This window comes from Chiloscyllium punctatum, unplaced genomic scaffold, assembly GCF_047496795.1.
Source record: "Chiloscyllium punctatum isolate Juve2018m unplaced genomic scaffold, sChiPun1.3 scaffold_640, whole genome shotgun sequence".
Classification (NCBI taxonomy): domain Eukaryota; kingdom Metazoa; phylum Chordata; class Chondrichthyes; order Orectolobiformes; family Hemiscylliidae; genus Chiloscyllium; species Chiloscyllium punctatum.
The window spans coordinates 68,408-80,907 of NW_027310374.1; positions in this window are offsets into that span (position 1 = coordinate 68,408).

Genomic DNA, 12,500 nt, shown 5'->3' on the forward strand with positions numbered 1-12,500 from the left:
GACACTTAGAATATTTTCGGGTTGGTATAAATCAGTAACCACCGACACTTAGAATATTTTCGGGTTGGTATAAATCAGTAACCACTGACACTTAGAATTTTTTCGGGTCGGTACAAATCAGTAACCACTGACACTTAGAATATTTTCGGGTTGGTATAAATCAGTAACCACCGACACTTAGAATATTTTCGAGTTGGTATAAATCAGTAACCACTGACACTTAGAATTTTTTCGAGTTGGTATAAATCAGTAACCACTGACACTTAGAATATTTTCGGGTTGGTATAAATCAGTAACCACCGACACTTAGAATATTTTCGAGTTGGTATAAATCAGTAACCACTGACACTTAGAATTTTTTCGAGTTGGTATAAATCAGTAACCACTGACACTTAGAATATTTTCGACTTGGTATAAATCAGTAACCACTGACACTTAGAATATTTTCGGGTTGGTATAAATCAGTAACCACCGACACTTAGAATATTTTCGAGTTGGTATAAATCAGTAACCACTGACACTTAGAATATTTTCGGGTTGGTATAAATCAGTAACCACCGACACTTAGAATATTTTCGGGTTGGTACAAATCAGTAACCACTGACACTTAGAATATTTTCGAGTTGGTATAAATCAGTAACCACTGACACTTAGAATTTTTTCGAGTTGGTATAAATCAGTAACCACTGACACTTAGAATATTTTCGGGTTGGTATAAATCAGTAACCACCGACACTTAGAATATTTTCGGGTTGGTATAAATCAGTAACCACTGACACTTAGAATTTTTTCGGGTCGGTACAAATCAGTAACCACTGACACTTAGAATATTTTCGGGTTGGTATAAATCAGTAACCACCGACACTTAGAATATTTTCGAGTTGGTATAAATCAGTAACCACTGACACTTAGAATTTTTTCGAGTTGGTATAAATCAGTAACCACTGACACTTAGAATATTTTCGGGTTGGTATAAATCAGTAACCACCGACACTTAGAATATTTTCGAGTTGGTATAAATCAGTAACCACTGACACTTAGAATTTTTTCGAGTTGGTATAAATCAGTAACCACTGACACTTAGAATATTTTCGGGTTGGTATAAATCAGTAACCACCGACACTTAGAATATTTTCGAGTTGGTATAAATCAGTAACCACCGACACTTAGAATTTTTTCGAGTTGGTATAAATCAGTAACCACTGACACTTAGAATTTTTTCGGGTTGGTATAAATCAGTAACCACCGACACTTAGAATATTTTCGAGTTGGTATAAATCAGTAACCACTGACACTTAGAATTTTTTCGGGTCGGTATAAATCAGTAACCACTGACACTTAGAATTTTTTCGAGTTGGTATAAATCAGTAACCACTGACACTTAGAATATTTTCGGGTTGGTATAAATCAGTAACCACTGACACTTAGAATTTTTTCGACTTGGTATAAATCAGTAACCACTGACACTTAGAATTTTTTCGGGTTGGTATAAATCAGTAACCACTGACACTTAGAATATTTTCGGGTCGGTACAAATCAGTAACCACTGACACTTAGAATATTTTCGGGTTGGTATAAATCAGTAACCACTGACACTTAGAATTTTTTCGAGTTGGTATAAATCAGTAACCACTGACACTTAGAATTTTTTCGGGTTGGTATAAATCAGTAACCACCGACACTTAGAATATTTTCGGGTTGGTATAAATCAGTAACCACCGACACTTAGAATTTTTTCGGCTCAGTAGAAATCAGTAACCAAGCGCATTTTTGAATTGGTTACTGATTTCTCCGTTCGAGTTGCGGCTGCGGTTGGCTTCAAATAGTGGTGGGGGCTTAATTATCGCCGAGGGGAGCATGTCCCGGTGGTGTGGCCGAGGATGGAGTGCCTTTTGAAGGGGGTGTTTCTGAATTTGGACCCTTTTTGAGTTGCATGGCCGGATGGGTGTGGTTTTGAAGGGTGTGTCTGTCTGGAGTGGCACCGGCGTTGGTGTGAGGCTGAGGGTGGGCGTTCGGTTCCTGGTTAGGGATAGGGAAAGGGTGAGACTTAGCTTTAGTGCTCGTGCCCCCGATTTTGGTAATGTTTGACGTCAATTTTCCAAGGAGGCGAATGCAAGGCTTCAGAGGGACTTTGAGTGTTCGGGGGCGGGGTAGCTCAGCCGGATTTGCCCCGGCGGTTCTGCGGACGGTGTTGACTTCGAGGGCGGACCGGCCCCCGTGTTCAGTCCGAATATCGTGCATTGTTAACGGCGGGAAGTGTTCCAAAAGGGAATGGGATTGAATGTGACTGCTGAAGCCGACTTTGAGACCTGTAACGCGGGTAGCTCAGCCGGATTTGACCCGGCGGTTCTGGCGACGGTCTCGCCTTCGAGGGGGGAGCGCCCCGCGTGTTCAGGCCGAATTTTGTGCATTTCCATCGGCGGGAAGAGGTCCAAACGGGAATGGGATTGAATGTGACTGCTGAAGCCGACATTGAGACCTCTAACGCGGGTAGCTCGGCAGGATTTGACCCGGCGGTTCTGCCGAAGGTCTCACCTTCGAGGGGGGAGCGTCCCGCGTGTTCAGGCCGAATATCGTGCATTGTTAACGGCGGGAAGTGTTCCAAAAGGGAATGGGATTGAATGTGACTGCTGAAGCCGACATTGAGACCTCTAACGCGGGTAGCTCGGCCGGATTTGACCCGGCGGTTCTGGCGACGGTCTCGCCTTCGAGGGGGGAGCGTCCCGCGTGTTCAGGCCGAATTTTGTGCATTTCCATCGGCGGGAAGAGGTCCAAACGGGAATGGGATTGAATGTGACTGCTGAAGCCGACATTGAGACCTCTAACGCGGGTAGCTCGGCCGGATTTGACCCGGCGGTTCTGCCGAAGGTCTCACCTTCGAGGGGGGAGCCTCCCGCGTGTTCAGGCCGAATTTTGTGCATTTCCATCGGCGGGAAGAGGTCCAAACGGGAATGGGATTGAATGTGACTGCTGAAGCCGACATTGAGACCTCTAACGCGGGTAGCTCGGCCGGATTTGACCCGGCGGTTCTGCCGAAGGTCTCACCTTCGAGGGGGGAGCGCCCACCGTGTACAGGCCGATTTTCATGCATTTCCAACCGTGGGAAGGGGTCCGAAAGGGGATGGGGGTGAACGTGACTGCTCAACCCGACTTTGAGACCTGTAACGCGGGTAGCTCAGCCGGATTTGACCCGGCGGTTCTGGCGACGGTCTCGCCTTCGAGGGGGGAGCGTCCCGCGTGTTCAGGCCGAATTTTGTGCATTTCCATCGGCGGGAAGAGGTCCAAACGGGAATGGGATTGAATGTGACTGCTGAAGCCGACATTGAGACCTCTAACGCGGGTAGCTCGGCAGGATTTGACCCGGCGGTTCTGCCGAAGGTCTCACCTTCGAGGGGGGAGCGCCCACCGTGTACAGGCCGATTTTCATGCATTTCCAACCGTGGGAAGGGGGCCGAAAGGGGATGGGGGTGAATGTGACTGCTCAACCCGACTTTGAGGCATCTAACCCGGGTAGCTCAGCCGGGTTTGACCCGGCGGTTCTGCCGACGGCCTCGCCTTCGAGGGGGGAGCGTCCCCCGTGTACAGGCCGATTTTCATGCATTTCGAACCGTGGGAAGTGGCCCAAAAGGGGATGGGAGTGAATGTGACTGCTCAACCCGACTTTGGCGCTTCCGAGCCGGGTAGCTCAGCCGGGTTTGACCCGGCGGTTCTGCCGACGGTCTCGTCTTCGAGGCGGGTGCCTCCCCCGTGTACAGGCCGATTTTCATGCATTTCGTACCGTGGGAAGTGGTCCAAAAGGGAATGGGGGTGGACGTGACTGCTCATACCGACATCGAGACTTGTAAGCCGTGTAGCTCGGCCGGGTTTGATCCGGCGGGTCTGCCGACGGTCTCGACTTCGAGGCGGGTGCCTCCCCCGTGTACAGGCCGATTTTCATGCATTTGCAACGGTGGGAAGTTGCCCAAAAGTCGATGGGAGTGAATGTGACTGCTCAACCCGACTTCGAGACTTGTAAGCCGGGTAGCTCAGCCGGGTTTGACCCGGCGGTTCTGCCGACGGTCTCGCCTTCGAGGGGGGAGCCTCCCCCGTGTACAGGCCGATTTTCGTGCATTTCCAACGGTGGGAACAGGTTCAAAAGGGGATGGGAGTGATTGTGACTGCTCAACCCGACTCTAGGGCTTCTAACCCGGGTAGCCCGGCCGGGTTTGACCCGGCGGTTCTGCCGACGGTCTCGTCTTCGAGGCGGGTGCCTCCCCCGTATACAGGCCGATTTTCATGCATTTCGAACCGTGGGAAGTGGTCCAAAAGGGAATGGGGGTGGACGTGTCTGCTCATACCGACTTTGAGACTTGTAAGCCGGGTAGCTCAGCCGGGTTTGATCCGGCGGTTCTGCCGACGGTCTCGCCTTCGAGGGGGGAGCCTCCCCCGTGTTCAGTCCGATTTCCATGCATTTCCAACCGTGGGAAGTTGCCCAAAAGGGGATGGGAGTGAATGTGACTGCTCAACCCGACTTTGGCGCTTCCGAGCCGGGTAGCTCAGCCGGGTTTGACCCGGCGGTTCTGCCGACGGTCTCGTCTTCGAGGCGGGTGCCTCCCCCGTATACAGGCCGATTTTCATGCATTTCGAACCGTGGGAAGTGGTCCAAAAGGGAATGGGGGTGGACGTGTCTGCTCATACCGACTTTGAGACTTGTAAGCCGGGTAGCTCAGCCGGGTTTGATCCGGCGGTTCTGCCGACGGTCTCGCCTTCGAGGGGGGAGCCTCCCCCGTGTTCAGTCCGATTTCCATGCATTTCCAACCGTGGGAAGTTGCCCAAAAGGGGATGGGAGTGAATGTGACTGCTCAACCCGACTTTGGCGCTTCCGAGCCGGGTAGCTCAGCCGGGTTTGACCCGGCGGTTCTGCCGACGGTCTCGTCTTCGAGGCGGGTGCCTCCCCCGTGTACAGGCCGATTTTCATGCATTTGGAACCGTGGGAAGTGGTCCAAAAGGGAATGGGGGTGGACGTGACTGCTCATACCGACTTTGAGACTTGTAAGCCGGGTAGCTCAGCCGGGTTTGACCCGGCGGTTCTGCCGACGGTCTCGCCTTCGAGGGGGGAGCCTCCCCCGTGTTCAGTCCGATTTTCGTGCATTTCCCACGGTGGGAAATGGTATCTTTCATTACGGGGACAAGGGTCTGAAGCGGTGAAGTCAGTAACCGGCATAGTTAAGGAAAGGGTTCGAATTTTCTCAACAGTACGAAAAAAGTGAGCAGGGAAGCTAGAGAAGGTGTCAGTGAGTCCCAAACGAGTGAACCGCAAAACTTAGGGAAATGCCCGAAAGCGTTTTAAAGGGTGAAATCGGGAACGAGGAAATGATCGGAAAGTGCCTGAAAGTGCTAAATGAGTAAACAGAAAAACGAAGAAAAATGTTTGAAAAGAAGAAGTGAGTAACCAGGAAAACTTAGAAAAATGTTCAAAACGAAGAAATCAGTAACCAGGAAAACTTAGAAAAATGATCAAAAAGAAGAAATGAGTAACCAGGAAAACTTAGAAAAATGTTTAAAAAGAAGAAATCAGTAACCAGGAAAACTTAGGAAAATGTTTAAAAAGAAGAAATCAGTAACCAGAAAAACTGCGAAAAATGTTTAAAAAGAAGAAATGAGTAACCAGAAAAACTTAGAAAAATGTTTAAAAAGAAGAAATCAGTAACCAGGAAAACTTAGAAAAATGTTTAAAAAGAAGAAATCAGTAACCAGGAAAACTTAGAAAAATGTTATAAAAGAAGAAGTGAGTAACCAGAAAAACTTAGAAAAATGTTTAAAAAGAAGAAATCAGTAACCAGAAAAACTGCGAAAAATGTTTAAAAAGAAGAAATCAGTAACCAGACAAACTGCGAAAAATGTTTAAAAAGAAGAAATCAGTAACCAGGAAAACTTAGAAAAATGTTTAAAAAGAAGAAGTGAGTAACCAGAAAAACTTAGAAAAATGTTTAAAAAGAAGAAATCAGTAACCAGAAAAACTTAGAAAAATGTTTAAAAAGAAGAAATCAGTAACCAGAAAAACTGCGAAAAATGTTTAAAAAGAAGAAATCAGTAACCAGAAAAACTTAGAAAAATGTTTAAAAAGAAGAAGTGAGTAACCAGAAAAACTTAGAAAAATGTTTAAAAAGAAGAAATCAGTAACCAGAAAAACGGCGAAAAATGTTTAAAAAGAAGAAATCAGTAACCAGACAAACTGCGAAAAATGTTTAAAAAGAAGAAATCAGTAACCAGAAAAACTTAGAAAAATGTTTAAAAAGAAGAAATCAGTAACCAGAAAAACTTAGAAAAATGTTTCAAAAGAAGAAGTGAGTAACCAGAAAAACTTAGAAAAATGTTTAAAAAGAAGAAGTGAGTAACCAGAAAAACTTAGAAAAATGTTTAAAAAGAAGAAATCAGTAACCAGAAAAACTTAGAAAAATGTTTAAAAAGAAGAAATCAGTAACCAGAAAAACTGCGAAAAATGTTTAAAAAGAAGAAATCAGTAACCAGACAAACTGCGAAAAATGTTTAAAAAGAAGAAATCAGTAACCAGGAAAACTTAGAAAAATGTTTAAAAAGAAGAAGTCAGTAACCAGAAAAACTTAGAAAAATGTTTAAAAAGAAGAAATCAGTAACCAGAAAAACTTAGAAAAATGTTTAAAAAGAAGAAATCAGTAACCAGAAAAACTGCGAAAAATGTTTAAAAAGAAGAAATCAGTAACCAGAAAAACTTAGAAAAATGTTTAAAAAGAAGAAGTGAGTAACCAGAAAAACTTAGAAAAATGTTTAAAAAGAAGAAATCAGTAACCAGAAAAACGGCGAAAAATGTTTAAAAAGAAGAAATCAGTAACCAGACAAACTGCGAAAAATGTTTAAAAAGAAGAAATCAGTAACCAGAAAAACTTAGAAAAATGTTTCAAAAGAAGAAGTGAGTAACCAGAAAAACTTAGAAAAATGTTTAAAAAGAAGAAGTGAGTAACCAGAAAAACTTAGAAAAATGTTTAAAAAGAAGAAATCAGTAACCAGAAAAACTTAGAAAAATGTTTAAAAAGAAGAAATCAGTAACCAGAAAAACTGCGAAAAATGTTTAAAAAGAAGAAATCAGTAACCAGACAAACTGCGAAAAATGTTTAAAAAGAAGAAATCAGTAACCAGGAAAACTTAGAAAAATGTTTAAAAAGAAGAAGTGAGTAACCAGAAAAACTTAGAAAAATGTTTAAAAAGAAGAAATCAGTAACCAGAAAAACTTAGAAAAATGTTTAAAAAGAAGAAATCAGTAACCAGAAAAACTGCGAAAAATGTTTAAAAAGAAGAAATCAGTAACCAGAAAAACTTAGAAAAATGTTTAAAAAGAAGAAGTGAGTAACCAGAAAAACTTAGAAAAATGTTTAAAAAGAAGAAATCAGTAACCAGAAAAACGGCGAAAAATGTTTAAAAAGAAGAAATCAGTAACCAGACAAACTGCGAAAAATGTTTAAAAAGAAGAAATCAGTAACCAGAAAAACTTAGAAAAATGTTTCAAAAGAAGAAGTGAGTAACCAGAAAAACTTAGAAAAATGTTTAAAAAGAAGAAGTGAGTAACCAGAAAAACTTAGAAAAATGTTTAAAAAGAAGAAATCAGTAACCAGAAAAACTTAGAAAAATGTTTAAAAAGAAGAAATCAGTAACCAGAAAAACTTAGAAAAATGTTTAAAAAGAAGAAATCAGTAACCAGAAAAACTGCGAAAAATGTTTAAAAAGAAGAAATCAGTAACCAGACAAACTGCGAAAAATGTTTAAAAAGAAGAAATCAGTAACCAGGAAAACTTAGAAAAATGTTTAAAAAGAAGAAGTGAGTAACCAGAAAAACTTAGAAAAATGTTTAAAAAGAAGAAATCAGTAACCAGAAAAACTTAGAAAAATGTTTAAAAAGAAGAAATCAGTAACCAGAAAAACTGCGAAAAATGTTTAAAAAGAAGAAATCAGTAACCAGGAAAACTTAGAAAAATGTTTAAAAAGAAGAAGTGAGTAACCAGAAAAACTTAGAAAAATGTTTAAAAAGAAGAAATCAGTAACCAGAAAAACTTAGAAAAATGTTTAAAAAGAAGAAATCAGTAACCAGAAAAACTGCGAAAAATGTTTAAAAAGAAGAAATCAGTAACCAGAAAAACTTAGAAAAATGTTTAAAAAGAAGAAGTGAGTAACCAGAAAAACTTAGAAAAATGTTTAAAAAGAAGAAATCAGTAACCAGAAAAACGGCGAAAAATGTTTAAAAAGAAGAAATCAGTAACCAGACAAACTGCGAAAAATGTTTAAAAAGAAGAAATCAGTAACCAGAAAAACTTAGAAAAATGTTTCAAAAGAAGAAGTGAGTAACCAGAAAAACTTAGAAAAATGTTTAAAAAGAAGAAGTGAGTAACCAGAAAAACTTAGAAAAATGTTTAAAAAGAAGAAATCAGTAACCAGAAAAACTTAGAAAAATGTTTAAAAAGAAGAAATCAGTAACCAGAAAAACTGCGAAAAATGTTTAAAAAGAAGAAATCAGTAACCAGGAAAACTTAGAAAAATGTTTAAAAAGAAGAAATGAGTAACCAGGAAAACTTAGAAAAATGTTTAAAAAGAAGAAATGAGTAACCAGGAAAACTTAGAAAAATGTTTAAAAAGAAGAAATCAGTAACCAGAAAAACTTAGAAAAATGTTTAAAAAGAAGAAATCAGTAACCAGAAAAACGGCGAAAAATGTTTAAAAAGAAGAAATGAGTAACCAGAAAAACGGCGAAAAATGTTTAAAAAGAAGAAATCAGTAACCAGAAAAACGGCGAAAAATGTTTAAAAAGAAGAAATCAGTAACCAGAAAAACTTAGAAAAATGTTTAAAAAGAAGAAGTGAGTAACCAGAAAAACTTAGAAAAATGTTTAAAAAGAAGAAATGAGTAACCAGAAAAACTTAGAAAAATGTTTAAAAAGAAGAAATCAGTAACCAGAAAAACTTAGAAAAATGTTTAAAAAGAAGAAATGAGTAACCAGAAAAACGGCGAAAAATGTTTAAAAAGAAGAAATCAGTAACCAGAAAAACGGCGAAAAATGTTTAAAAAGAAGAAATCAGTAACCAGACAAACTGCGAAAAATGTTTAAAAAGAAGAAATCAGTAACCAGAAAAACTTAGAAAAATGTTTAAAAAGAAGAAATCAGTAACCAGGAAAACTTGGAAAAAAACACTTAGAAAAATTTTCAGCAAAGTGTGAAAAATATTCTAAGTGTCAGCGGAGGAAAATGCTGCAGCATCGGGAAAGATTCGCAAACTTACACCGAACATGTGCTCCGAAGTGCCGGAGGAATTGGGTGAATTGAGCCCGGCAAATGGCCAGCTGTCGTTTTGTGCCTGCAGCCCGAAAACTTTAACTTTGTCTGTCGCGGAAGTCCGGACCGAGAAAAATCCAAACGGTTTTGACCGGACCGAGTTCCAGACCGATGCAGTCAAATTTGGAATTCAGACCCATTCAGTGCCACTTGTAGTTTTTCCGCAGTGAGGTTGGCGGGGTACCCGGAGATATATGGGAACACGATTTTTAGAACAAAATGGCGGCGCGGGACCGTTCTGAAAGGCATCCGAAAAACGGTTCCACGGGCATAGCACTTTAATGACAGGTATGAGTGCATGCCGGAGAGCTCTTGGAAGTCGAATTTTTGACACTTTGTCAATTTTTTGACAGATTTGACAAACTCTTTCTGTCTGTTCTAAGAGTCAGTCAGAGACTTGTGCGGCGGTCTTTTGACACTATTGGAGGGCGGGCAAACCCCACGTTGACTCCGGCCGTCCCTCCACAGGCGCTCGTGTCCAAAATGAAGGCGAGAGACGCGAGTGGCCTGGTTCCCTTGGGTGTTGCCAAGAAGGCTGCGGGCTGACCGTTGCCTGAGCACTCCCTAAAGCCTCTTGTGATGAGAGCAGACCTCGCCTGCCGCACGACCGGCTCTGGGAGTCGTTGGGCCGCTATTTGTGAATAGTCTGGTCCTCCTCTGCCACCCGGACAAGCGCGATGGCTCTGCCGCCCTGCGGTGCTCGTCACCCAGGTTTGGGGAACACGATACTCGTAACAAAAATAAAAGGCGGCTCGGGACCTGCAGGCGAAAGGGGTCCCGTGGTGCTAAGCACGTCGACTTCGGGTCTCGGTGCAAGCCGGAGAGCTCACGGAAGTCTAAAGTTTTCGGCACGTGGTCGAATCTTTTCAAAGGCTTACCCGGCTCTTTCCGTCCATTCTGAGAGTAAGTCAGAGGCCGGTGCGGAGGTCTCTTGACAATCGGAGGGGGTGGTGGCCCTCCGCAGGCGCTCGTGTCGAAAATGAAGGCGAGAGACGCGAGTGGCCTGGTTCCCCTGGGTGTTGCCAGGAAGGCTGCGGGCTGACCCTTGCCTGAGCACTCCCTAAAGCCTCTTGTGATGAGAGCAGACCTCGCGCGCCGCACGACCGGCTCTGGGAGTCGTTGGGCCGCTATCTGTGAATAGTCTGGTCCTCCTCTGCCACCCGGCCAAGTGCGATGGCTCTGCCGCCCTGCGGTGCTCGTCACGCAGGTATGGGGCACACGATGCTCGTAACAGCAAATAAAGGCGGCTCGGGACCTGCAGGCGAAAGGGGTCCCGTGGTGCTTAGCACGTCGACTTCGGGTCTCGGTGCAAGCCGGAGAGCTCACGGAAGTCTAAAGTTTTCGGCACGTGGTCGAATCTTTTGAAAGGCTTACCCGGCTCTTTCCGTCCATTCTGAGAGTCAGTCAGAGGCCGGTGCGGCGGTCTATTGACGACCGGAGGCTCCCATGGGTGTTGCGATGAGGGTGGAGGGCACAGAACCTTGCCTTAGCACTCCCTAATAAAGCCTCTTGTGAAGAGAGCAGACCTCGCGCGCCGCACGACCGGCTCTGGGAGTCGTTGGGCCGCTATCTGTGAATAGTCTGGTCCTCCTCTGCCACCCGGCCAAGTGCGATGGCTCTGCCGCCCTGCGGTGCTCGTCACGCAGGTATGGGGCACACGATGCTCGTAACAGCAAATAAAGGCGGCTCGGGACCTGCAGGCGAAAGGGGTCCCGTGGTGCTTAGCACGTCGACTTCGGGTCTCGGTGCAAGCCGGAGAGCTCACGGAAGTCTAAAGTTTTCGGCACGTGGTCGAATCTTTTGAAAGGCTTACCCGGCTCTTTCCGTCCATTCTGAGAGTCAGTCAGAGGCCGGTGCGGCGGTCTATTGACGACCGGAGGCTCCCATGGGTGTTGCGATGAGGGTGGAGGGCACAGAACCTTGCCTTAGCACTCCCTAATAAAGCCTCTTGTGAAGAGAGCAGACCTCGCGCGCCGCACGACCGGCTCTGGGAGTCGTTGGGCCGCTATCTGTGAATAGTCTGGTCCTCCTCTGCCACCCGGCCAAGTGCGATGGCTCTGCCGCCCTGCGGTGCTCGTCACGCAGGTATGGGGCACACGATGCTCGTAACAGCAAATAAAGGCGGCTCGGGACCTGCAGGCGAAAGGGGTCCCGTGGTGCTTCGCACGTCGACTTCGGGTCTCGGTGCAAGCCGGAGAGCTCACGGAAGTCTAAAGTTTTCGGCACGTGGTCGAATCTTTTGAAAGGCTTACCCGGCTCTTTCCGTCCATTCTGAGAGTCAGTCAGAGGCCGGTGCGGCGGTCTATTGACGACCGGAGGCTCCCATGGGTGTTGCGATGAGGGTGGAGGGCACAGAACCTTGCCTTAGCACTCCCTAATAAAGCCTCTTGTGAAGAGAGCAGACCTCGCGCACCGCACGACCGGCTCTGGGAGTCGTTGGGCCGCTATCTGTGAATAGTCGGGTCCTCCTCTGCCACCCGGCCAAGTGCGATGGCTCTGCCGCCCTGCGGTGCTTGTCACGCAGGTATGGGGCACACGATGCTCGTAACAGCAAATAAAGGCGGCTCGGGACCTGCAGGCGAAAGGGGTCCCGTGGTGCTTAGCACGTCGACTTCGGGTCTCGGTGCAAGCCGGAGAGCTCACGGAAGTCTAAAGTTTTCGGCACGTGGTCGAATCTTTTGAAAGGCTTACCCGGCTCTTTCCGTCCATTCTGAGAGTCAGTCAGAGGCCGGTGCGGCGGTCTATTGACGACCGGAGGCTCCCATGGGTGTTGCGATGAGGGTGGAGGGCACAGAACCTTGCCTTAGCACTCCCTAATAAAGCCTCTTGTGAAGAGAGCAGACCTCGCGCGCCGCACGACCGGCTCTGGGAGTCGTTGGGCCGCTATCTGTGAATAGTCTGGTCCTCCTCTGCCACCCGGCTAAGTGCGATGGCTCTGCCGCCCTGCGGTGCTTGTCACGCAGGTATGGGGCACACGATGCTCGTAACAGCAAATAAAGGCGGCTCGGGACCTGCAGGCGAAAGGGGTCCCGTGGTGCTTAGCACGTCGACTTCGGGTCTCGGTGCAAGCCGGAGAGCTCACGGAAGTCTAAAGTTTTCGGCACGTGGTCGAATCTTTTGAAAGGCTTACCCGGCTCTTTCCGTCCATTCTGAGAGTCAGTCA